This window comes from Pungitius pungitius, chromosome 11 (genome assembly GCF_949316345.1).
Source record: "Pungitius pungitius chromosome 11, fPunPun2.1, whole genome shotgun sequence".
Classification (NCBI taxonomy): Eukaryota; Metazoa; Chordata; class Actinopteri; order Perciformes; family Gasterosteidae; genus Pungitius; species Pungitius pungitius.
The window spans coordinates 8,094,245-8,120,512 of record NC_084910.1 but is presented as its reverse complement, the minus strand read 5'-3'; the positions used below and the strand labels follow the sequence as shown (position 1 = coordinate 8,120,512).

The 26,268-nt window shown below is 40.7% G+C and overlaps 1 protein-coding gene and 1 long non-coding RNA gene across 4 annotated transcripts in view; one reads left to right on the top strand and one right to left on the bottom strand.

Annotated features, from left to right (window-relative positions):
• The window catches only part of grik2 (glutamate receptor, ionotropic, kainate 2), a 238,286-nt gene that overhangs the window by 92,039 nt on the left and 119,979 nt on the right, over positions 1-26,268 (bottom strand). The window lies entirely within an intron of this gene.
• Positions 12,242-14,191, top strand: LOC134132878 (uncharacterized). The gene is made up of 2 exons (XR_009957066.1): positions 12,242-12,580; positions 12,832-14,191. It is a non-coding gene; the product is annotated as an uncharacterized LOC134132878 (long non-coding RNA).

Genomic DNA, 26,268 nt, shown 5'->3' with positions numbered 1-26,268 from the left:
TGTGTGACTCCGCTGTCACCACTGTGGACTCCTTCCGTTTCCTGTGCTCCATCATCACCCAGGACCTCAAGTGGGAGCTGAACATCAGCTACATCACCAAGAATGTTCAGCAGAGGATGAACTTCCTGATGCACCTGAAGAAATTCAACCTGCCAAAGACGATGATGGCGCACTACACGGCTACACGGCTATCATCAAGTCCATCCTCTAGTACGCTGCAGCCACAGCCGAGGACAAGGCCAGGCTGCAGCGTGTCATCTGGTCTGCCGAGAGGGTGGTTGACTGCAACCTGCTGTCCCACCAGAACTTGGTCGCTACCAGGACCCTGAAGCGAGCTAAAAAGATTGTAGCCGATCCCTCTCACCCTGGATAATAACTGTTCGTGCCCTGTCCATCCGGCAGGAGGCTGAGGTCCATCAGGACAAAGACCTCTGGCCAAACAAACTTCTTCTCGGCAGTTGTGTTCATTAACAGAGCCCGGGTACCCCAGTGACTGACTCTGACATTCCTTCACACTCCACATACACTTGTCACTTGTCTATGAGGGGCTGTTTAAGACTTAACTATTGACACAATCTTGCATTCACTACCGAGACACTCTTACAATCACTATTGAAATGTTTTCACACACGCTACTGAGACTCATACATACACACATACATACATACATACATACTCTGTAAACCTATGCACACGCATATATAACATTTTATACAAACTCAACTGAAACACTTACATATGAGAAACACACAGGCATACATACTGTATATACTTCTGTGTCATGTACTCACACGCTTACATGCAACTGAAACATCTCAAACAATCATGCATGCACATATAAAAAGGTTGCATATATATACAGTGCATGTATATATATTGTTCAACACTTATACTGTACATGCATAACTAAATCTCTTGCATATGTTTACAAAGATATAAAAATATATGTAAATGTGTGTGTAGGTTTTTCAGTTATATGTATGTATGGCTCTTACATGAGGATGTGCAAGCGTTTCACGCCGATTTATAAGATCGCGGATCTATAAGAACGTTTGATATTTTAACTTTCCCTGTGTAGACGTTCCCAGATCCTATCCATGTGTTAATTTGTTGAAACTGTGATACTACCCAAGTTGTAAGTTGGACCCAAACCACCTTGCCTAATGTTAACGTAAGTCCAAAAGCAGGTGCATATCGGTCTGTGGGGTGAAGTTGTGGAACAATTTACCAGATAAGATCAAAGATTGTAAACATATTGCACAGTTTAAAAAAACCTCTTAAATTATACACATTAGCCAAATATGAGAAGTGTGAAAATATTCAGTGATGTAAATGACAGGTAGTTTACTATCTTAAATTGTTCTTATTTATGGCTGTGCGTGTGCGTGTGAGTGTGAGTGTGTACTTATGTATGTATGTATGTATGTATGATGAACAGAGGAGCGATTTTAATCTTCAACGTAATATATACTAATTGTGAATATAAATAAACGTAGGAGGTATGTCTGCTAAATGTGCAAGTAAAATAAAAAAGGTTTGTAACCATAAATAGGAAATTACCTAACGTTGATCATGTAAAAGATTGATTTAACTGAAAGATAGGGGTAGGGACCTATAAGCTTTTGCTTCCCTCTACTCCTTTTTTTAACAAAAGGTGACTTTTTCATTTTATTTCGTGGTCTGTCGATTTTTAAATATCTTATTTTTTAATGTCTACATGGTTAAGGAATAAATGTTTCAATCAATCAACGTCTTCAACATCATGACGTCCTAGCACTTCTTACTGTAGAACCTCCGGACCCTTATAGATTCAATTTAAAGTTGCTGTTACAAAGACGGACACAAGGCCAATAGCAAACTCCTAGAGTACAAATTAGTAAAAGGGGGGAAAGGGTAAATTTTGAGGTGGCTTTTTTTATTGTGGATTTGTAATGCAGTGAAAGGTAGCAGCAGCTGGAAACGCAGAAAACTGTAGCTACGCTGCTGCCGCTCTCTTGATTGATACATAAACAACTTGAGAGATGAGGGCCCACTTGGGATCAAGCAAGGAGAAAGAAGATTGTAGTGTGTGTGTATGGGGGAAGGTTTAAGACTAAGCCGACTCAGTACCCTCCCACCCCATGTGGCTACTCTGTCTCGTCCTCCCTGCTAATTAAAGAGCTTAAACATTGAGCATGTTTTTTCTTTGGAACCTCTCAGAGGCCTTAGACATGACTAGTCACTCACCTTCACCAGCTATTCTTGCTTTTCTCAGCCCTGTGCACATAACATGTTTTGATATGTCACATATTATTTTTTACAGAACATAGCGGCATATTCTGCGGCATCAGGAGATAAAGATAAAAGTAAAAAGTGAGTCGGATCCCTTTTTAGCATCTACACTCGCATTCTGCTTGAAGAAAATGCAAGTTGTGTTTTGAAAAAAGCATGTATTAATCCAATTAACAATAGCTCTAATTCAGCTGAGACAGCCATGCAGACTGATTGTGGGCCTTAGTTCAGCACCAGGCTGTTGGACAGCTCCTCGGGGTGAATAAAAAGCCTACTATGCGACCGGAGAAGACATGTACACATATACCTATTCATGTGTATTTGCATTATTAAATTACAGACCCATGCGCACATGCTCCCACACGCAATACATACAAGACCAAATAACACAGTACCTGTTTTCACAGCAATCAGACAATTTGATCAGTTCTTCACAAAAATCACAAACAAAAATAAATTCTCTTTTGCAAGCTGCTGGATGTAACTACCCTTAATATCCTCTACAGGAAAACAAAGTGGTGGTAAGAGTAACATATGGAATTTCACAGCCATGACATGGTTAGTTGAAAAGCAGCTTGCAAGCTGGCACCCCTGCATTAGAGCTTGTCGCGTGTTGCCTTGTGTCCATTGGTCAGAACTGCGAACCTCTCACCCTCCAAAGGCTGCCTCTTACTAGGGAAAAGCGCACTTCACAGCGCAGACCATGAAGCCGCTGACTCTGTCTATTAGGGGGCACCTAAAGCACAAGGATATGGAGGAGATAAATTAACATTGTTTCTATAACCGCTGTTCTTTTTCCATACTTGGCAGAGCGCCCCGGCTTTGAGTTAATTGAGGGGCACGCTAACTCATAACAGCAGCTCATAACTTTGTTATAAATTAACATTACTCACAAGGGTTCCCTTTTATCCTGACACCGTTTCTTTCAGCCACCGGACGCTTGCACATTCAGCCTCTCAATTGGGACCTTTGGAACTAAGGCCTTGCTAAATTTGCCTTCACCATCTCCATTTTGGAGATCTAATAATCTATTATGGGTTGAATCGAATTGAATTAATTGTATTTCTTATACCCTAAAATTGCAATTTACTCATTTCAGAGGGTTTTACAATGGGGGAGTGGGCACCACTCCCAAGGGGTGTGGTCACAGACTTTCACACCATTACTTATCGGTATAAATACTTGTAGGCAGCCATTTTTCACGAGTTCGCTGGTTGTAAACAACAGACATGGTCTAGGGATGGTCGTGAGACTGCCCTGTGGCCTGTTGGTTGCGGAGACCAGCGGCTCCTCAGCTGAGATGTCCTTTTTAGCACAACACCCTTTCATTTATTAAATACTTTTGATTTTAACTGTTCACCCCAAGATGTCTTCCGTCCATCTGATGTTTCTTTATCAATTGAACACAATAATATCTATTTGTGGGATCCATTTTTTAGCTAACCAAAATAACGGCTTCTTAATCCTGTGTGAATTAATTTAACAATTTACCAAGCTCATCCTGGATTCTGATCCTATCCAAACGCTGTTTAACAATTAAAATACATTTTGGTAAATAAATATTCAAATTCATTTCAAATTCAGTTTTCTAGAGGTTAGCTGTCCTGCTTACTTGCGGGCTGTGACTTGTAGGCCACAGTCCAACCCATGGTGGCAGATCTAAGAGCTAATGTTGTGATGACACTTTCTACCCTTGTAACGACCATGGTCAGTGCCCCACAGCTGAAATGAAATAAGTCTAATAAACTTAATGAAAATTGCTTCATTTAAACTGTAATGCCAAATGATTTTCATTCAAACAGCTTTTAATCCCACAGCATTATGTGAAAAAAAGATTTACTATGAGAGTCATGCACATGAAAAAGTATAAGTATATATGCGTTTGCACTTAATAATGAATCAAAACAACATATACAAAGCACTACTAGATCATCATGTCAATGATCTTGTGATAATTAAGCTATTTTACTGCACTTCAGAGAACACTCACTGGACTAAACCACACAGCTTCTGTGCAGATACATAATCAGCTCCATCCACAAAACTTGCATGCAACAAAATCATTATTTTTCTCATTACAACTGCAGTAACAAACACAAATCAGCCGGAGAGTCCCTGGAGGGAAATCTGGGATTTGTGATATTGGGCTACATAAATACACTTGACTTGAGTTGGAACAATGCAACAGTGGAGCTAAAGCTAAATTTTAAAAAATATAATATTTTTTTAAAATATAAACATTTGAACAAACTCAAAGCAAAGCCACAAAAAACAAAGAAACAGAGGTGATAATGAAGGGAAATTAAGTGGCAACAATTGTGAAGTTAGAGCACTTTTAAGTGGCTCTATGAGCCATGGGATGTTATGTCTTCATTTTTACATTTTCACAGGCCAAAAGGAAACTATATATACATATACTTGTGGGCACAGCTGCCTTTTTAAGGTTGAATAAAGAATTGATTGAATCACATATGATTTAGGGATGTGTCACTTTCATTAGAAATCTTTGTATGTGTTGTTGGGCTTCTTACTGTCTTTCCCGGGAGGTTCTTGAAAAAGAGTTGTTTCAATAAGTCTGTTATTCCTGACTAAATCAATTTTATTACCTATTTTAAACAGTCACTATTCATGATTCATGGGGGCTTTAGAAGGGAACTTTGACACTATAAAAGTGAATGTAGTGGAGGGAAGGTTTATGTAATTTGATGCATTTTTGACATTTGGCTGGGATTATAATACTAATATGAAGAAGTAGAAGATATCTTTTTTATGTTTATTTATTATACAATCTGTTTTAATAAATAAATAAGTCAAAGCGTAATAGAGCTTTTCTGGCAAAAAATCACTACGTAGAGATGACCCAGATTTCTGCATACATATATTTTAAATCTTTACTTGATTCTTCTTTTAATGTGCATACCCTAAAATAAATGCAGAGTGCAAAGAGCCAAGTTGTCTCCTTCTCTCCGTTATCAGCAGTTACGACATTAAAGAGACAACAGTGAGAGTGAGAGAGGGAGAGAAGAATGAGCATGTCACTTATTCCCTCCATTAGCTTCATTAGTGCGGGAGGATGAGGCAGATTAAGACCGCAGCGGGTTGGATGATGATGCCATTTGGCAGCGTTATCTGTTATTTCAGGCTCGGCCATTTTGGCGCCTCTGTTTGGGCTGGGTTATAATGCGATGTGATGCCCGGCCCTCAGGGGCCGCACTGCTGTTGCTAGCAGCCTCTCTGATTAAAATGTGCTCTCACCAGCCTGCCTCAGTCTGGATGCCCTCACGCTCCCCTCTCATTTCCATCTAGCACCGTGTGTCGCTTCCCATCTCACATTATGTTCCAGTGAATGTTACACGGTGCATCAGAATAAAAAGGTACACTGAAAAAAGGGAGACTGGTCACCTGTTAGATTTATCAAATGATATTTAGTATATTTTACTAAAGGGTTTTATGTTCTTAAGTAAAACGTGATAGCATTGTGTAGACTGCACATTATATGCAGAAAGCGTGCACGAACATATTTAGCTCATGTTGGGATAAAGTAAGTCAATCAAGTGAATACCAGTTCTCATTTTATCTCGCGATATTCACGCACCCGAATGCATTTCGGGAAGAAGAAAGAAAATTCCGCGCTCTTTTCAACGTTCACTGGCAACTTCCAGCTCAACTCGCCCTGGGTCTATTCCACCATCGATCTATTCCACCACCTCAGCTCAACTTTGTAAGTATGCTTTGCTATAATAGCCTGCTGGTAACAGCAATTAAATAATGTAGGACCACCATTTTCGAAGAGCGCAAAGATTTTACAAGATGAAAGTGAGACTAATGCGGGGACCGCTTTGGTCGCTTGTTAAGCACCTGCAACAAACGGTTGCGTAGCTCAGAGTAACTTTACCAGTTAGAAAACACTTGTTACCATAAGACAGAAACAGAGACGTGCATCATGTAAGTTACAGACAGAATAGGCTACAATAATAATTCTACGAGTTAGAGGTTTGTTGCAGCAAAACTGAAATTGGTGATTTTTGGAACAAGGTTTTGGTGAATTTTATTTAGTTTTTGTCGAATTTGAATGAAGTGTGTTTTAACCATAGAAATAATAGAGAGTAGACGCCCTTCGACCGCTAACATTACTGCCTACTGGCGCGGACGATCAGTGGGGCCGCCATCTTAGACCGATCACCCGCTCGAGCTGTGACTGTGAGCTGTGTAATGAGCTGTCAGCGCATTTAATTAATCACACGAACTGAATACCGAACTGATTTTCACGCGGGGTTTTTTTTTCTGCAAAGGTCATACATGTAGCTATGATACAGGACCAGTGCCGGCGCTCCGCACACGCACATCACGCGCTGCGCGTAGGGCACCAAGTGCCTGGGGGGGCACCAAAAAATCTGGGACGTGAAAAATCATCACAGTAGGCTACTAGTATAAATAACAAATAAAATATGTCTAAAGCATGCTAATATGCAAAATCAATACAAAGTCAAAAAGTAATAGGCCTAGACCAAATTAGTGGAGAAAAAGGGGAACCTCCTGTGCGGCCCCCCCTCCCCCCACCTCCCAGTGGTCTGTTCCATTATGCCTCAAATCTCAAATGTGGCAGACAGCTTCGAAAAGGCATCAAGAGTCGGGGGCGGAAAAAAGAAAAAAGAAGAAACAGCGGGATGATGCTCGCGCGTCGCTCTCAGCTAAGACAATGTTTTAAATCAGGGGTCCCCAAACTTTGTCTCGTGAGGACCGTTACTAGCGGCCACCGGGCGGCCGGCTGCCCACATGTACTCGCGCTCATAATGTCCGCACGGACCGCCGTGGGCCGTATTCGGTACTCCTCCGCGGGCCGCCCGAAGTTTCTGTTACCGTTACCGTTTCTGTTATCATTTGTTTTTTATGTTATCATTTAAGTTTTTGCATAACAATCGGCTTCAAGAGGTACATCCCAATCTATGGATTGCTTCGTATTGCACTGACTCTCCCTGTCACAGTTGCCTCTGCTGAGCGAAGCTTTTCAAAGCTCAAACTAATCAAAACGTACCTGCGCTCATCAATGGGGCAGGAACGTTTAAGTGGTCTGGCTGTCATCAGCATCAATGGGGACGTGGCTCAGAAACTGTCATATGACCTGAGAGCTGATTTTGCAGCTAGGAAATGCCGGCATGTGCCTCTGTAGGGCCTTTGACAACTGATGGTAGTGAAAATGTTTGTAATATTGTTCTATCGGATAGCAGAATGGTCTCTTCAAAACTGGGAACATAATCCCCGAAAAGGGGGGGAGGGGGTAAACGGGGACATTTTGACTATCAATCTGAAGGATCCCAGTGCACAGTGCTTGGCATCTTAACTGCTGCCACGCAACGTAACTAGGAGTATGACCTTTTAAGTTGTATGGTACATTTTGAGTAAGTTTAACCTTTTAGAAAAGACAAAGGGTCACTTAATCTACAAAATGTGTTTTTAAATGGTTCTTAGCTGTTCATCTTAAACAAGAAGGAAGAGTTTAACTTGAAAGGCTTATGATTTAACGTTAACATATAGTCTAGTTTTTAATTATTTCATGGTAACATTAATTTATGTTCTTGCTCTTTGTTGTTGCAGATGGACACTAAGCTCACACTCTGTACATGTCATGTGGAGTCAGCTCTTTCACTGTGGGCTCATGTTTGTGTGGTGAGTAATGTTTACATTTTTTGCATCATCTCCCAGTGGCTTGTGGTAGGGCTGTCAGTGTGAAGGAATTTCCCTTGTGGTAATTTTGAGTGGCTCAATAGCGCGATATTCGGTATTACCGCCATTTATTTGTTGCTATATAAATAGGTGTTATGATGTGGTCAACATACACAAAAACAATGTAACCGAAACTAAACAGCGTCTCTGCGCATTGAAAGACTGTCACTCAGCGCGCAGTTACATTGTTACCCCAACGGACTGTCTTTGAGTGAGTCATTAAATATGGAATGCCGTTTTAGTCAAAATTAAATAAATGAACAAATACACGGTAATGCATAATGACACTGCATTTCATAATAAATAAATGAATAAAAACACGGTAATGCATAATGGCACCGTAATGCATAATGACCCAGTATTTCATTTCACGTTCTTATATGCAAATCAGGGGGCGTGGCTATCTATCACATTCAGAACAGACAACGGAGACGTGTGCAAAAAGGGCTGGCTAAGGCAGTGTTTCTCAACTGGTGGGCCGTTTGTCTAGAGCTGCCGAAGTCGGAACCGCAAGCCCTAGTACTTCCAGAAAACCCTCAATATGTGTCAAAATAGTATCTGCAGATAACCCATGTTGATCGATTTGATCCGCTAATGCTAGCATGCTATCTCGGAGCCCACCGATGTCTTCCATTATGTCAACACTCTCACGTCCCTTAGCCCAGTAGTTCTCAACTTGTCTGGCTCCGGGACCCACCTTTACCCCTTAATGACAAGCGGCGACCCAATTCGATCGGGGGGGGGGGTGCTTCCGCGTTCGCTAGCGGTGTCGACGGCACACGGCTCTGTCGTCTGTTCTGAATGTGATAGATAGCCACGCCCCCTGATTTGCATATAAGAACGTGAAATGAAATACTGGGTCATTATGCATTACGGTGCCATTATGCATTACCGTGTTTTTATTCATTTATTTATTATGAAATGCAGTGTCATTATGCATTACCGTGTTTTTATTCATTTATTTATTATGAAATGCAGTGTCATTATGCATTACCGTGTATTTGTTCATTTATTTAATTTTGACTAAAACGGCATTCCATAATTAAACCGTTCATTTAACGAAAACGTTCAAAAAATCTGATTCCTTAAATGATAGATGTAATGAAACAAGGTGTTAATTATTTTTTTAACTTTGAGCTCCACTTTTCAAGGCTTGGCTGGCCAGCAATTCTTCACTTTTGGGCAAAGCTGAAGCAATGCTTCACTTAATAGAGACCAATGGCATTGATTCAATGCGTGACTCGCTGCTTTCCCCTCATGGCTTCCTCGCACTGTGTAATGCTGACGCCATTCATGGTAAATACCCTTACACATTAAAAGGATGATACGACAAATATTTCGCTTTCCTTGGAAACGGCAAACTTTTCACGAATATACATGACTTGACTTCAAAGACCGACGCAGGTAATCGCACACGCTCAGTCGATCACATTCACTGTCTGATTAGGCTTAAGTCCTAATCCACGAAGCCTCTGTACAAATCGCCATGATGAACAGTCTTGTTATCATTGTTAACTTATTTAACATTCAATACACATGGTACGAACTACGAAGGGTGGCCTTATGAAAAAAGAAAACGCGGTTCGCGGTTGCTGCGGTTACTTGCATTCGTCTGCGGTTGGCCTGTCAGTAACGCGGTACTGCAATATTGCGGTTATCGCGACAGCCCTAGCCTGTGGGCCGTTTTGGCCAGCCGTTAAATAATAACTTGACAAGCCGCAACTATAATATAGCAGCTTCTTTAAAAATTATAACATAGAAAGCAGGAGAATCCAGTATCTGCCATCTCCTTGTCTTTCTCTCTCTCTGTTTTTCTGCCAAATAATACATTGACGACTGTTAATAAGTCGGTGTTGATAACTGGCACGCAGCTGGCCACAAGTTTTAACGTTTGTGCTTCTAAAGCCTTTTCAGATGGGGTGCGACGGTCCGTTTGCGGACACATTTAGATCAATAAAAAAGCATTCAGTCAATAAGTAGTGTCTTTACCTTTGCATTCAAATAAAACAACTACTTGTAACAGCGTTGTGTTAAAATGCAGTCATATGCTTTGTTTTATTCTCTAAGGATGACATTGATGCTGGTCGGGAATGTGTCATCAAAGGACTCTGCATCTACCTAAGCGAGGATCCTGATCATCTCATGCAGGAGTATGTGGTGAGTGTATAGTGAAGTAATAGTGTAACATTGTTAGACATTGTTTTTTTTAAGTGAAAGAGCAATTCATAGTTTTCAGTCATGTGACATGCACGGTGAGCTGGAGGGTAAAACAACAGACCAACATAGCGCCTCACACCACGACTCCCCCATAGAGACGCCGCAAAAGGAGTTACATTTTATTTGGATCACCTCTCAACTTAAGAAAAAGAAAGTGTGTCTGCTGTTTCTTTATGCAAAAGCACATATGGCAGAGGGATTTGAATCTTTATAACTAGAGGTGTGACAAAACGCTCAGGAGACGAGACACAAAATTGGGTTCACGAGATAGAGACGAGATTTTGACAGTGCTTTTAAGAGATCTTCAATGCTGAATTATATGAAGATTTTGAACGTTAATTTATTTCCTGCAATTGACGGTAAAACATTTTTTATTTAAGTAAAGAGTAAAACAAAATTCTGTATTTTTAAGCACAAAAGTAATGTTGTAAGTAACTTTGGTGTAGTTTAAAAGATGCTCTATGTCCTAATGAGGTCTGAGTTTAAATAATTGTGTCCTTTCTTTTCACCAGGAAATGGCTGAGACCAATTTCTTCAGTGCCATAGAGATGACGACAGTGGGGATCTATGTTGTGAAAGACACTGCCAACAGTGAACCCTCTGATGTCGGAATAGTCATCGAGGGTGTGGTGGCACTTCGAGATCTTGAGAATGTAGCCCTTGCGTCTGCAATGTTGTTTGGACTCTTTTATGCATTAAACATGCAGTACCCTACAAAGCTCCGCTACACTTTTGAGGTAATTCAAAAGATAATCATGGAGGTGGATGCAGGTGAACTGTCTGGAAAGGCTCAAAGCTTGAAAACTAAGCTCCACCAGTGAAGAGAGATGAGCTATGCTCTTGGTTGGATTAGGACATGACTTTTGGCAAACTAATAGTCTCCAACTCTACATTGCTGGACTGAGTGGTGTTGCGACATGGTTTTGGGACTAACAAGTCCAGTGATATTTTAATTTTACAGTTGATTACTTCATAAGTAAGCAGTACCATTCCATGTGTTAATGTGTTGGAATATAATACATTGTTCAAAAACCATATCTTCCCATGTCACATTTGAAGTGAATTGTTTTATAGATGCAGTTTGCAGTTAAATTTGACAAATTATTTGACCTGTTTTAGACAACAAAGCTACACCAGGGAAGGGAGCTCAATGTTTTTGTCTCCTGGTTTGATTAGGACATGATTGTTGGGATGCACCTTTTTGTCTTAGCTACAGTATTGAGTGAGTGGTGTTGCAGCCTGGTTTTGTTATCACCAATCCAGTGATATTCAAGTTGTATAGTCTTGATTACTGTACAGTACACCAGGCACATTAGGATTTTACCATTCCATTGTTTTGCTCTGTTAATATAGCATTGTTCCAAAACCTTAAGCTTCCCCCAGTACATTTAAGGTGTTTTTTCTTGTAGATAGATGCAGATGCATTTTGAAAAAGCTCTGACATGTTTTAGCCAAACTAAGCTACATCTGGAAAGAAGCGCATTATTCTTAGTTTGATTAGCCCATGACTGTTGTTATACTGTTGTTATACTTTTTTGGGGCTCTTAGCTACAGTATGCAGTACACCCCAGGAAGCAGTGTTGAGGCCTGGTTTTAGTACCACCAAGTTTTACAGTTTTGATTACTGTCCAGAACTAGGCACATTTTACTAGTCAACGTGTTAATATATATCTTGCATTGTTAACAAGTCTTGACATCCCCATGTCACATTATGATGAACTTTTAATTTTGGAAACTCAGTGCCATTTTTTTTCTAGCCACACCTGTGCAGTACATTCATTTGTTGAATAAAATATCAGAATTGAACAGACTTATAGTTTTTAATGAAAATATATTGTTAATGTTTACAATAGTAAAGTGAAATGTCAACAATACATTTGATAATTGTTTATTTCTTTACTAATTTGTTTGTGAAGTCATTCAGGTCATGGTTATCCAAGAAAGGTTGAAATCAATGGCAACTGGACTGGCTAAGGTTTCTTGAAGACGTTTTACTTCTCATCCAAGAGGCTTCTTCAGTTGTGGCTGAATGGTAGTTGTTCAGTCAGAACTAAATAAGCCTCTCAGATGAGAAGCGAAACCCCTTCAAGAAACCTTAACCAGTCCAGTTGCCCTTGATTTCAACTTTCCTTGTTGAAATCAAGGTGTATTGGAACCACTATATTGTTGTGTGTATGTTCTATACTGACACCTAGTGGCGAATGTTGATGTTGAATGCGGATAGCTAGCGACTAAAATAACAGGAAGTGACATACAGGATGTGACATACAGAAGTGTGATTCAGGAAGTGATCGTGCCTTCAGTGTTAGCATCTCAGCTTACCATCATCACAATCCTATGCCTTAAAGTCCACAAACCGGCTTCATCTGTAAGTTGACAATCATTTATAGTTATATTAAGATGTTTGGGTCAATATTTGTTAAGTTATCCTTACATAGTCATGATGATTTCCTGTAAATTACATATGAGTCTGTTATCACATGGTGACCACGTTTTGGCGCTAACATAAACCAAACACACAGTGCTTGTTAGTTCTGGTTTACACTAACAATCTTTAGTTTGTGACCGATGTGATTTGTACTTTCCACGCACTTACTTTTTGTATTGTGCTCTTTTCAGTTTTACAAATACTATTTTCCTGCATTAAATCCTGCCAAGCACAACACCCCGTCTGTTCATTGGAGAATGAGGTGCTGGAGAATATATGTTAAGCTGGCTGTATAGCTATAAAAACAAGAAACTTTTAGCGAGGACAGCACACAAGGGCATAAATAAACTAATTTATTTTATTAATACATATAGATTTAGAACATAGAAATTACAATTTAACTTGATGTAAAAAGAATATTTACAATAATCACATTCCATTAACTTTATATCAATATAAAGTACTTGTGTTGATTGAACGTGAATAGTCTGTGTTGATTGAACGTGAATAGTTTGTGTTGATTGAACGTGAATAGTTTGTGTTGATTGAACGTGAATAGTTTATGTTGATTGAACGTGAATAGTCTGTGTTGATGGAACACAATTGTGTTAGTGGCTACCAAAGCAAACAATTTGTGTGCAACCGATGTCCACTATTCAATTGAGTAAATCCAATGAATTATTTTTTTCAGTGTACCGTGGTACCCGTACGTAAAAAAATTGTAAACTTCCTTAACATAGTGCAGGATCAGAGGGCACTCACTGCTCCGCTCCATGTCATACTACCTGCACGCTGTGACAACTTGAAAGTGATCACCAGCTTCAAAACAGCTGTTCTGGTGTGGTGGACCCGCCCCTTTTGGGGGATAATGAGTTTACGTGGCCCGGTGTACAAAGGGGAAGCACTTCCTGGTGTGCAAAAAAATCAATCAGTGGAGTGTAATGGAGGGAAGGACACGCAGAGGGACGTAGGGGCTTTCATTCACGGCTCCGTCGACGCACTGAACGCACTCGCACCCCGGGGCCGGACCGAAGGAGAGCGGCTCGTTTCCTGGGAGACTGGAGGAGCTCAGCCCGCTGTAGCCAGGTCACGCCGGGGACAGAGGAGCAAAACCCGGACCGGATTAGCCGACGACTTGTCCCGAGCGGCGTCCAAACCCCAGCAAAACCCGGACCGGATTGGCCGACGACTTGTCCCGAGCGGCGTCCAAAACCCAGCAAAACCCGGACCGGATTTATAGACTGGCTGACTCGCGTCAACGTGTGAGTCTATAACGTTCTTTTCCTTTTTCGGTTCCGTGGATATTTTTGTGTAAATATATGAACATTTGAAAGTTTTTTTCCTTTTTGGATTTCTCCTCTTTTTGGAAGGTGGACAGTGCGTTTTTTTGTTATGCCTTGCTTGTTTTTTCTTTTTGTGTAAATATATGAACTATTGAAAGGTTTTCCCTTTTTGGATTCCTCCTCTTTTTGGAGAGTGGACCGTGCGTTTTTCTTTGTTATACTTGCTTGTTCTTTCTTTTTGTGTAAATATACGAACTATTGAACGAAATCTTGGGCTATGTGTTATACTTTGTTGGTGTTATTTGTGTGATTGTTCAATGGGTTGAGGGCGTACATTTTAAATGTACGCGCTTGTGGGAGTTTTGACGGAGATCTCTAAAACTAAACTACAACTTAGCCATAGTTCCGACACCTCATCTTATATGTCAGGAGAGAGACCTGGCTGGCACCCCAGAAACAATTAACCAAACCTCGACAGACTGTCACAACGCGTTGACTGGCAAGAGGCGGGACTCACAGTGCATGATGGGAGACATGGGTACAATCCCAATTTGCACCACTCACAGACTTTGAGGCGTGCTCCTGTAAACTCCATGAGAAAAGGTAAACAAAGAGGATGGACCATATGTGGTCAGACTAACTTGATAACATTGATATATATAAAACATCAAGAAATCAGGCGATAATTTATTTCTATCTATCTATTCAAGAAATCCAAAATCTTGTCATATAAGAAATTTTAAAACAACGTAAAACATTATTTATAAATTAGCCACCACCACCTCTCATTTCATGAGGAAAGAGCCTTAAGAGACGTTCAAATTGGAAAGTAAAAAGTATTAAATATCCTTGTACATTTTTTGACGGTGTCTCTGTGACGTGACATGTGGCCGTAAAGTGTACTTTGGGAACAATCTATAGCCGTGTAAAATCAATGCTAATTAATTAACTAATTAATCCAATTTGTTAATTGTTTAAAAAGGTGGGCAGGAACAAGCTGGGAAAAAAATACTATTAGATAAATATACTAGTATCATATATTATTTTTTGTATTCTATCGAATTCTGGTATCATAAGTATCGGGTATTATAATATTTATGGCAGGTTTGTAGTGTAATAAACATAGTTCCAATCCGCTGCCACGGATTTTAATATCATTTCAGGCAAGATTTTTCACATGCTTACACCTGTATACCATACAGCCTTTTTGGGCCTCTGCTCCAAAAATGGCATACCTTGATAAAAAGTGACTCTTCAACAACTAGTCTATCTGGACATTTTCTGTCTGTGGGGATAAAGGAGAACCCCTTTTACGGTTCTGATGTTAAAAAAAATCAATATAACACATGTTTATGGAGTTTTGAGAATAACCTACAAGAAAAACCCACCAACAAGTCCTACTGTATCAAACATGTATCCTATTGGACTAACACCACACGGAAAAGAGCGACAGCTCCCTTAGCCACCTAAAAGCCAAAACGGGCAGAGCGTAAAATCGTGTTAGCCGGCTGTCTGTTGTTTTATACTTGGTCTACAGAGATGTGATTGATTTCTCAGCTGGCTTTCAGACAGCAAATCAGTGATTCTCCTATTATGCTAAACTTTTACTACGACAAGCTTTTAGCATGTGCATAGCTACGCTTCACAAACTAACTTCCCTCTAGGTTGATGTTATTCATCAGAAAGTATTGCTGTGCATCTGAAAGATTCAATGAAGAACATAATGGCAAGGTTCTGTATCCCGTAAGTAAGGTCAGCAGACTCTGAACACACCAAAGAACCAATGTCCGAGGAACAGTAAAAAAGTAAAAGTAAAAGAGTTTTCTAATAATATACCTTTTTTTTAAAGATACATTATTAAAATGTGACCTTAACCATGTCAGCATTTAATAAGATAGTAAGCAATCGTGTTTAAGAAATGCTTGGACACATCTAGAGCAGCATGAAACATACCATTAACAAAGTATTGGTAATATAAATAAAGTGCTTTATGGGCTTACATGTAGGAAAAAAAACTCCATGGCTCTGCACTCACAGAACCTTGGAATGAGCGTGTCACAGAGCCCTGAAGGCTAAGGTTACAAATTAAAAGATGCAAACCCTACTGTTACACTAGTCAGTCCCGTGGGCTTTTTGGGCCTCAGCTGAGGAAGGAGACAGGGACGTTGAGCCTCACGAGCGTAGAACAACATAATGAGACAAGACTAATTGGTGCTTAAATTAATGGCTTCTGCTTATTGGACAGCTTCATAGATTAAAACACTGCTCCCTGAAATGATCGGTGCCTCGTGGAATGTGAGCATACACGTTATCCGTAAAAGCCAGTCACCCTAGGGGAAAGATGGAATGTGCAACAGGAGTATGGGGTCAGATCAGTCTCAATTAGGGCTGCAACTATTAAGATTATTTTGAAAATCGATTAATCGGACACTTATTTTTTTGATTGAAAAGCTTTAATTTCCAACCCTTCATTCTAAAACAGAACTGCAAATTAAGAAAGTACAGGTTGCTCCTTGAACATAATAATTTATAAAAAATAAAGAAAAATACAAATCACAAAATTTAACAAGATTTGTTTTAACGTTTGTTTGACTCTATACTACACACTCTCGAACTCTCACACTCAGACACACTCTGAAACACCACCCATGTTGACTTGAAGCTTAATCATTACATTATTACCATCATTGGAGTGCAAGTTAAGTAAATGTATACACCACATCTAAATAGAGCTTAAAAAATAACCAAGTGCTATGAGATTAATTTAAAATGACATTTGTAAATAAATACATTGGGTTTCTTAGTTAGCCGCGCTGGTTTAATGGAACACTGTGTGTCTCCCTTTACAGGCATAACATCAACTACCCAAGCGCACTAGACTACCGTATATGACAGCATTAAAAAACACATACAAATATATTTGTCAACAATAACAGAAATTGGACGACGCACAAAATACAAGAGAACAATTCCGTGTCTTTAGTCTTGCTAACTGCTTTACTGCTGTTATTAGCAAGCTAACGCTAGCTTGAGCAGCTGGATGATGAGTAAACAGCAGCCGCAGCAGAAGAGCTGCTGGCGGCTCCTTATGTTCCTCATGTCAAAAAGTGTCACGTTGACTTTGAATATTTTACCATTCACAAACTTTTTGTAGTTTATTCAATGTGAAATGCTTAACTCAAACAGACGTCTTCGCCTGCGTCATGGGACTCACAACACCGGCAGGCGCTTCCGGTTGATTTTACCTCTACGTTGGCCCGGCTCTTTTATTTTTGATGCACGCATTTCAACGAATCAATAAGGAAATTCGTGGCCAACACGTTTAACAATCGATTTTTATCGATTTCATCGAATCGTTGTTGCAGCCTTAGTCTCAATAATTGCAAATGCACTACTCACTACTCACAAATGCAAACCGAAAGATTCACAAATGCGCACGGCACAATTCACAAATGTATTTGATTTACAATTGCACACAGAAGGATTTACAAATACATTTCCGCTGTATCTCATGTATACTTTTACTTTCAGGCGCACGTGCAATGTGCACCTAAAAGCATAGAGAGGTATGTACCAGAGGTGTGTACTCGAGTCATGTGACTTGGACTCGAGTCAGACTCGAGTCATGAATTTGATGACTTCAGACTCGACTCGACAAAACGTTCAAAGACTTGCAACTCGACTTGGACTTTAACATCGATGACTCGTGACTTCACTTGGACTCGAGCCTTTTGACTCAAGAAGACTTGCTACTTCCCATGAAAACTGAGGGAAAACATTTTCACACGGCCGCGCCGCTCTGTTTATCTGCATCTGTCAAAAAAATGTGCGCCACCTGTATGCAGAGTGCGCGCACTGCCTGCATGACATCCAATCACTGCAGTCCATTTTACCGTATCAACGAGACAGCTCGTTCATGCTTACAAAAATTGGGATTTTTGAACCCGGATTCAGACTCCGATGGAAATCCTCGCCAACATTATGTCAACGTCCGTTTTAAAGTACTATAACACAGTCACAGTCGATCCACCATTACCCTTCCCTTCGTAGTCTAGGTCTGTGAGGCAGCGCACCATCACCCAGGGTTCCCCGTCCCCACTATAATAAGAGGACTTGAAATGACTCGAAACTAAAATGGTAAGACTTTGGACTCGACTTGAGACTTGTTGGCTTTGACTTTTGACTCGACTTGGGACTTGCCTCATCTCGACTTGACTCGGGACTTGACGGCAACGACTTGAGACTTACTTGTGACTTGCATAACAATGACTTTGTCCAAACTCTGGTATGTACAAACAAGGCGCACTGAGGTGAAAGACTGCCTGATACGGAAACTGCGTTTTTTCGTGTCATGCATATTCATTCACGGCAGGTCTGGACAATTTTTTTTTTTTTGCTTTCCACCGGCCCATAAAGCAGGGACACCGGCCCATTGGTTCATTTTCCATACTGACACTGGGCTGGCCAAATCATCTCTTAGAAGGCTCCACCCCTCCCTCTCCGTGTGTCAGTCAGATGCATTCAGTGGCTCAGAGCCAGAAAGAAATGTGTGGATTAGGATGGAGAAACAAAAATTAAAGAGCAGGGGTGGTGCGGAGAAATTGCGGGCCAAAAAAAAATAAATCTAGGAGGTTGATGCCTCAACATGCTAAAAAATAACCGACATGTTTAGTGCTGTAGCTTCAGTCGTCAAAACTACTACAGTACCTGACGACATGTTGCAGAAACATAGGGTTGCCAACTCTCCCAACCCCAAATCAGGGACACTTTTGCGGGCTGACGGGGGGGGGATTCTAGCGGTTGGCGGTCGGGCTTGCACAATCTATTTTTTCTTTGCAGCGCCAGCCGCACTGCTCATTTCAACAGATAGGACAGCTCTCACCCGGCACCCGCGCGCACACTGGTCTGATGCGTCATTCACTTAGCAGGCTGTGATTGGAAATCGGGACTGGAGCTGTCCCGGCGGGGCAACTCAAAACTGCCCGTAATTCGGGATGTCCCGAGTAATTCGGGATGTCCCGAGTAATACGGGACGGGGGAGAAGGTGCAGCAGGTGTCTGAGTCTGACAGTGAAGTCAAGGAGGGACACAGTGAGCAGGAGAGTGTCATTGAAACAGTAAGCAGGGAGGGAGTGTTAATCAGGGCGGGTGCATGAGGATAATGTGTGTGGGCCTGGCTGGGCCACAACGAAGATGATTAAACAGTTACCTCAATTAATGAATATTATAATAAGGCAACAGACATAATCATAAGCATAAGCTATTTTGCACTGTTTTTGTAGCGAGCAGAGTTGAGAGTTCACTTATTCAATTGTAACTTGGGATATTCTAATGTAACCATTTAAAACTCATAACGGCCGTCGACGGCCCTTCTTCTCTGGAAAAAAACTTAAATGATGCCATTTGATTATTTTAATTATTACTCGGCCACAACGAGTTACACGTTAGAAGAGGTAGCTAACGTATGTTATTTGGGGGTTAAAAACCATTCCATCTCTGACTGAGCGTTAACATCCCATTCCAAGAGTTATTAAACTCCTCGCTACGTTAATTTCAAACAGTCATAGCTTCAGCAGTAGTAATTTCGCAGTCTGCACTCAGCCGCATCACAGCACAAGTACGCTTTGCCACAGTGCACTAGTCAATACATACGTTTACACCCCCACTGTTGTCCAAATAACATGAACTTTTGACTGGCTGATACATGATAGAAAGAGAGAATGAGGTCCATTCACTTGCGCGTTTAAATGCTCGCAATAGGGGTAGAGGGATAGTGGGCGGAAAAAAGGCGCTGATAACCTGATGAGTTGCCGTTTTTGAAAATATAACATGAACTGTATCACAGCGAGAGCTATCTGTGCGTTTTCCGTGATGCTGATAACACTATGCGTTTGCAAATGTGCGTACATGAAAAACATAAAATATTCTCCCCTTAAATTAAAATTGATGGTGGTTATACACTCACCGGCCACTTTATTAGGTACCCCCTGCTAGTAACGGGTTGGACCCCCTTTTGCCTTCAGAACTGCCTCAATTCTTCGTGGCATAGATTCAACAAGGTGCTGGAAGCATTCCTCAGGGAGTTTGGTCCATATTGACATGATGGCATCACACAGTTGCCGCAGATTTGTCGGCTGCACATCCATGATGCGAATCTCCCGTTCCACCACATCCCAAAGATGCTCTATTGGATTGAGATCTGGTGATTGTGGAGGCCATTTGAGTACAGCGAACTCATTGTCATGTTCAAGAAACCAGTCTGAGATGATTCCAGCTTTATGACATGGCGCTTTATCCTGCTGAAAGTAGCCATCAGAAGTTGGGTACATTGTGGTCATAAAGGGATGGACATGGTCAGCAACAATACTCAGGTAGGCTGTGGCGTTGCAACGATGCTCAATTGGTACCAAGGGCCCAAAGAGTGCCAAGAAAATATTCCCCACACCATGACACCACCACCACCAGCCTGAACCGTTGATACAAGGCAGGATGGATCCACGCTTTCATGTTGTAGACGCCAAATTCTGACCCTACCATTCGAATGTCGCAGCAGAAATCGAGACTCATCAGACCAGGCAACGTTTTTCCAATCTTCTATTGTCCAATTTCGATGAGCTTGTGCAAATTGTAGCCTCAGTTTCCTGTTCTTAGCTGAAAGGAGTGGCACCCGGTGTGGTCTTCTGCTGCTGTAGCCCATCTGCCTCAAAGTTCGACGTACTGTGCGTTCAGAGATGCTCTTATGCCCACCTTGGTTGTAACGGGTGGTTATTTGAGTCACTGTTGCCCTTCTATCAGCTCGAACCAGTCTGGCCATTCTCCTCTGACCTCTGGCATCAACAAGGCATTTCCGCCCACAGAACTGCCGCTCACTGGATGTTTTTTCTTTTTCGGACCATTCTCTGTAAACCCTAGAGATGGTTGTGCGTGAAAATCCCAGTAGATTAGCAGTTTCTGAAATACTCAGACCAGCCCTTCTGGCACCAACAATCATGCCACGTTCAAAGTCACTCAAATCACCTTTCTTCCCCAAAACTGATGCTCGGTTTGAACTGCAGGAGATTGTCTTGACAATGTCTACATGCCTAAATGCACTGAGTTGCCGCCATGTGATTGGCTGCTTAGAAATTAAGTGTTGACGAGCAGTTGGACAGGTGTACCTAATAAAGTGGCCGGTGAGTGTATATGATGGTGGTTATATGTTGATGGTGGTTATATATTGATGGTGGTTATATATGAAATGTGGTTATATATTGATGATGGTGGTTATATATTGATGATGGTGGTTATATATGATGGTAGTTACATATGATGGCGATTTATATGATGGTGGTTATATGTTGATGGTAGTCATATGTTGATGGTAGTTCTATATTGTTGGCGGTTATATCTGATGCTGTGGAGGCAGCATTAATGAGATCATTCTGAATTAATGTATTTTCAATACAAAATGATCTACTTTATGTCTTGGTTAGTTGAGCCATCTACAGTTGTTTACACTTTACAAGGTTATTGGTAGACTGTGATCAAACTTAAGAGAGTGGCTTTTGGCATCTTCTTACAAGAAACACTAATAAATCTCCCTTCAAAATGTGAGTTAAAGTCTTTATCCAGCATCTTGCAAAACAAACATAAAACCTTTAAGAATAAAGGAGCAGACTGAAAGCAGAGCTGAGCGGACCACCTCCAGGCTCTTGTTTATTTCTGCCACTCTGCCTGCGGCTAACATTACAGATGGCATTTATACTCACTTCTCCAAAATCATTCCCATAGCAACTACTTTTCACTTCAATATTTGGCTGCACTGTCACTGTTTCCTTCATATATAAAGAGGTCTTTTAAGTTAACAAGGAAAGGTGATAACATGTTTAGTGAAAAGGAACGGGATCTTACAATAGGGAAAAAGGGAGGATGATGACAGCACCTTGACATTTACGCCGTTGAGTTTCTTCTCCTATTGAGTCACGTATTGTGCCTCAATAATGTGAGAGGAAATTGACTGTGTAAAACCAAATCATTACTCTGGCTGGCTTTCCTTGGTAATAACAATATCTGTCTCTCCACATCTCATCGGCAAAAACACAAATACTACAATGATGCCAGGAGATGAAGATGACTGCTGGCTGCCAATGAGAGTGATAGAGGGGACAGAGGGTCACTACAAGCCAACACACGCAGCAAGGCTGGGAACCAAGACACAATAGGCAAGCTCTTAATGTTTGAGGCATGGCGGTAAAAACGGCAACAGGATGGTATCAGGCGGGTGACCCATATTGTCCCAGCATAGTCCAGCTTTTCTCTCATGTCTATAAAAGCCCTTTTTCACAAAAAACGGAAATGCGTAATCAATGTGGAAGTGGACTTCCTGTCAAGCGTCAACACATCAGAAGATAATAGAGTCTTCACAACTTCGCTCACAGATTTACCTACACTTACATTTGCTAACGTTGCAAGACTGGTGGAGGAAAACTCCGTCACAAAAAGAACAGAATAAATAAATGGTACACATTATTCCATGAGGAATTTGTCCATCAGTATCAAGTTTACTTAAGTGAGAGCGATCAGGCTAACTGTTAGCTACTGAACTGTTAAATAGAATGACAAATCATTAGCGTGTCCACTTAGACATAATGTATGTAGAGTATAGAGGATATAGAATACTTTAATAAAGCATTATAGTCTTCTTTTAATGAAGCATTGTGGTATCAATGTGTTGTGTATGGTTGTCCAAGTGAACGTTTTGTGTGTAGCGAAAATAATGTTAAAGCCGAATGCAGAGTCAAGAGCTGCCGTTTTTGTCACCGCTTAAACACAGGCTCCCTTTTTCCTATTGGGGGTGAAATCGTTCCAAGGAATTCATTTTCGTTCAACATCACCATCAACGGGAAAGGAATGAAACAACAGATTTAGCTGCTTTTGGGAATAACAAGAACAGCCCGGTACACTACAATATAATTTTCTCATTGCTTGCGCCATTTGTTTAACGTTGCCCTAACCAGACAGGAAGAAGATTACGACAACGATTGCATATCTCTGGTAGCAAATACGAAAGTTGTGAAAAAGGTCTATATACACTTGGAAATTCTCTGCTTAAATGTAACTCTTCACACTTTTAATGACAAGAAATATTTAAAATATTCTCACAATCATTATTATTTTGACTTACAAAAGGTGTCTAAAGAGAGAAAACATGTGAAAGACCCAACGCAGTCACCTAATGCAGTGATGAGAAGGCTTAGTTTCAACAATCTTCAACAATCTGTCTCAAACAATCTTTGAATATTTGGCTGAAATTAGCATTCAGTTATCCAAAACAGTGTTGTAAAATTTATTTGAACTAGAAAAAGCAATAATCTTCTATGAACTAAATACACCCTTGGGAGAAAGGAAGAAACAACAAAAAATACAGTTCAAGGAAACGAAAATACAACCAAAGCATTTAATGGAGACCAGTGGTCGGTGGGGGGAAGAAGATATATAAGAACTACAAAATGCCACAGAACTCAGCAGCATAATAACACACAATAACAGAGCGCATTAGAGCGAGTTACAGCCTCATCAGCATTGCAATCCAGCAGGCATGTTGTAGGCAGCAGCTGCTGCTACGTTATCGCTTCTTGGACTGCATCTTCCCCGCAGAGGAACAGGTCTCTCACTCCTTTCATTCATTAGCAACACTTAATAGATTTTCTTTCTTAATCATTCCTCTATTCAGTGGAGTCTTCAACCTTTCTCTCCTGCCAGATTACTACAGCTGCTGATACGCTAGTATTCTTCAATCCATTTCTCTGTAAAGCACACAGTAAGTCCCACTCTTCCCCCCTCAAGCCTTTTTTCTGTTGTCGGTTTGAAACAAGTGCCTGATTAAATATGAACAATGATGCAAGTTTCAATCCTCAAATTGGAAAGGCTAATCCTCTGTTTAAGATTTCCTTGGGGCAGGAAGATTGAAGACTGAGGAAGACAAGGGAGCATGTGGAGAGAATTGTGCTCCACAAGTTTTCTTCGGGCATATGGAGGCACGTGTTTGAGTGATCTAGGTCAGATCACTGTGTGTGTGCTTGTGTGTGTACTGGTGCGCAAAATGAGTGTTTTCAAGAAAAAATAAGTATTGTATACAGACCGTATGTGTGAGGGAATTGTGGATATAATGGTGCTGCTGGAACTATGGATGTGTGAAATATATGGATGACACCTTTCTTCATTTGCAGTCCTTGAGAGGGGATATTTTGAAAAAGGCATAGCTATGGGTGACATTCAAGAAGGGCCTTTCTTTCAATGTCAAAGCAGTGTTTCATCACACTAACCGATATCCACTTCCTCTGCATGTAATACGAAAGCCTTTTAATTCGAGCTGAGCTGAATGATTGCTCGTTGTCTGTGGCGTGTGCTGTCCACGGCCGCAATGCACGGACAGCACAGAAACCTCTGAACCCGAGTGAAGCAACGAGGAACAGGGTAGACTGCCACCGATTACAAAGACATGAAAGTCCGTCCGCATACTGTATCTCCTGCGCAGTTCCACAAAATGTTGGTGGAGTGAGACGAGAAAGAAATGTCTCCCTCCCTGAAAAAAAGCCTTTTCCTTCTTGTCTACTTAAAATAAATGCCATTCTTCAGTCACGTTTCCCCCCTAGCATCAGCTTCATATGCGTCAGGGATGCGTGTCAGTTTCCACGGGCTAGATGAGTAACAGGCCGGTGTAGCCTGAGCTTCAGCTGATCTTTTAATGTGACTAACAAAAGAAAATACAATGCCTACAATTGCTATAAATGATCCCATAGGCTGTGCAGTGTGTGCAAATCGTTTTGATTTGTGTCTTCAACCTGTAATGTGCTTTCTGGAGTTTGAGCTAATTTTACAAAGTGACATGATGACTACAGCAACAGTCTCTGAAGCAGAGGGAGCCACAGATTCCCCCTGATGAAGCCATTTACCAGAGCTGATGGAACAGCTTCTCTCTGTCACCGCAAACTAAGCAGAAGGCAGAAGGAGGGGAAGCGAGGAGGAGAGAGAAACAATTAGCCTGGGGTTCCCCGGGATCATAAGTAATAATTTGAGAGAAATTAAGTGGCAGGTTTAACAAGCAGGGATAATTTTACTCTTCCATTCTTCCTGGGGGAAATCTGGCCTTTAATTGAGTCAACACTTTTTGTTTGGCAAACACTCCTAAAGCAGGCCAAGACTGCCACTGTGTCTCATTACCAACACCCAGTATTGGTGTCAGCGCCCAAGCGTCTCCTACCAGCTCCGTCTGTCCGGCTGCTTTGCTCTATTCCTCACTCTTGCTCATCCCTCTCACACTCACATTTCGGATTTCGGACATTCTGCTTTTGGATGTGGGCCCAGTCAAGAAACTAAAAACTCAAGACATTCATTTTATTTTCATATTTTGCATGGACAATGCACACCAACAGTTGCAACATAGGTGTGCCAGACTTAGTATTATCATTTCAATCGGCTGTCCCCGGCCAGATATTATCATTATTTAAATTATAACATTACGGGTTTTACTTTCATAGCATAATACTGTGAAGGATTACATCCAAATTTGTGTTATATAATTTCTGTTGAAGGGTAAGAATCCACATTATTTAACATAATTATTACAATATAATACAACAATTATTTTATCCTGTGTTAACTTTTAAAAAAATATGATTTTGATGTCACGTGTCTCAACCAATGAGAGCATTTGGAGGCGGACCTAAGACTTCTCACATGAACCGAAACAAAGAAATAGAGAGTGGTAGCGAACTCTTATGTGGACATTTTCATTTAAAATCTTTTAATAGAAGTTATCTATAACCACTATTGTTGTGTTTAAAACACACACAACGTGGGAACAAACTGTTGTAACTCTTTACTCGGGTAACCCAACCATGCTGTTCTCCCTTGGGATTGAGGCTCCTAAGTCCCTCCATGTAATGCTTCTCATAAATGTCGTGATAGTTATGAACATCAATATACAAATGCACATTCATAACAAATACCACAAATACCGAACAGAGACAGATTTTGCTTTTTGGTGATCAAACAAACACGTTTCTGCCGGACGTGATTTATTAACATTCACTTGCTTGCTATAATTCATTATATATATTTATTATATATTTTTGATTGTTTCTTTGGACTGTTAGGGTCACTTGTTTGTCTATAGCAATCTAGATAAAACATTTATGCCCATTGGCAAATAGCATTGTTTTTTTATTGTATTTGATTACATTAATGCAGGTTGCGATTTTAAAATATATTTTTTGGCCAAAAATTGCAATTATTCTTGATTAACACATCTTAAAACATCGTTCAGTGTCCTCTTTGTGGCAATCCAGTATGAAATTGTTAGATC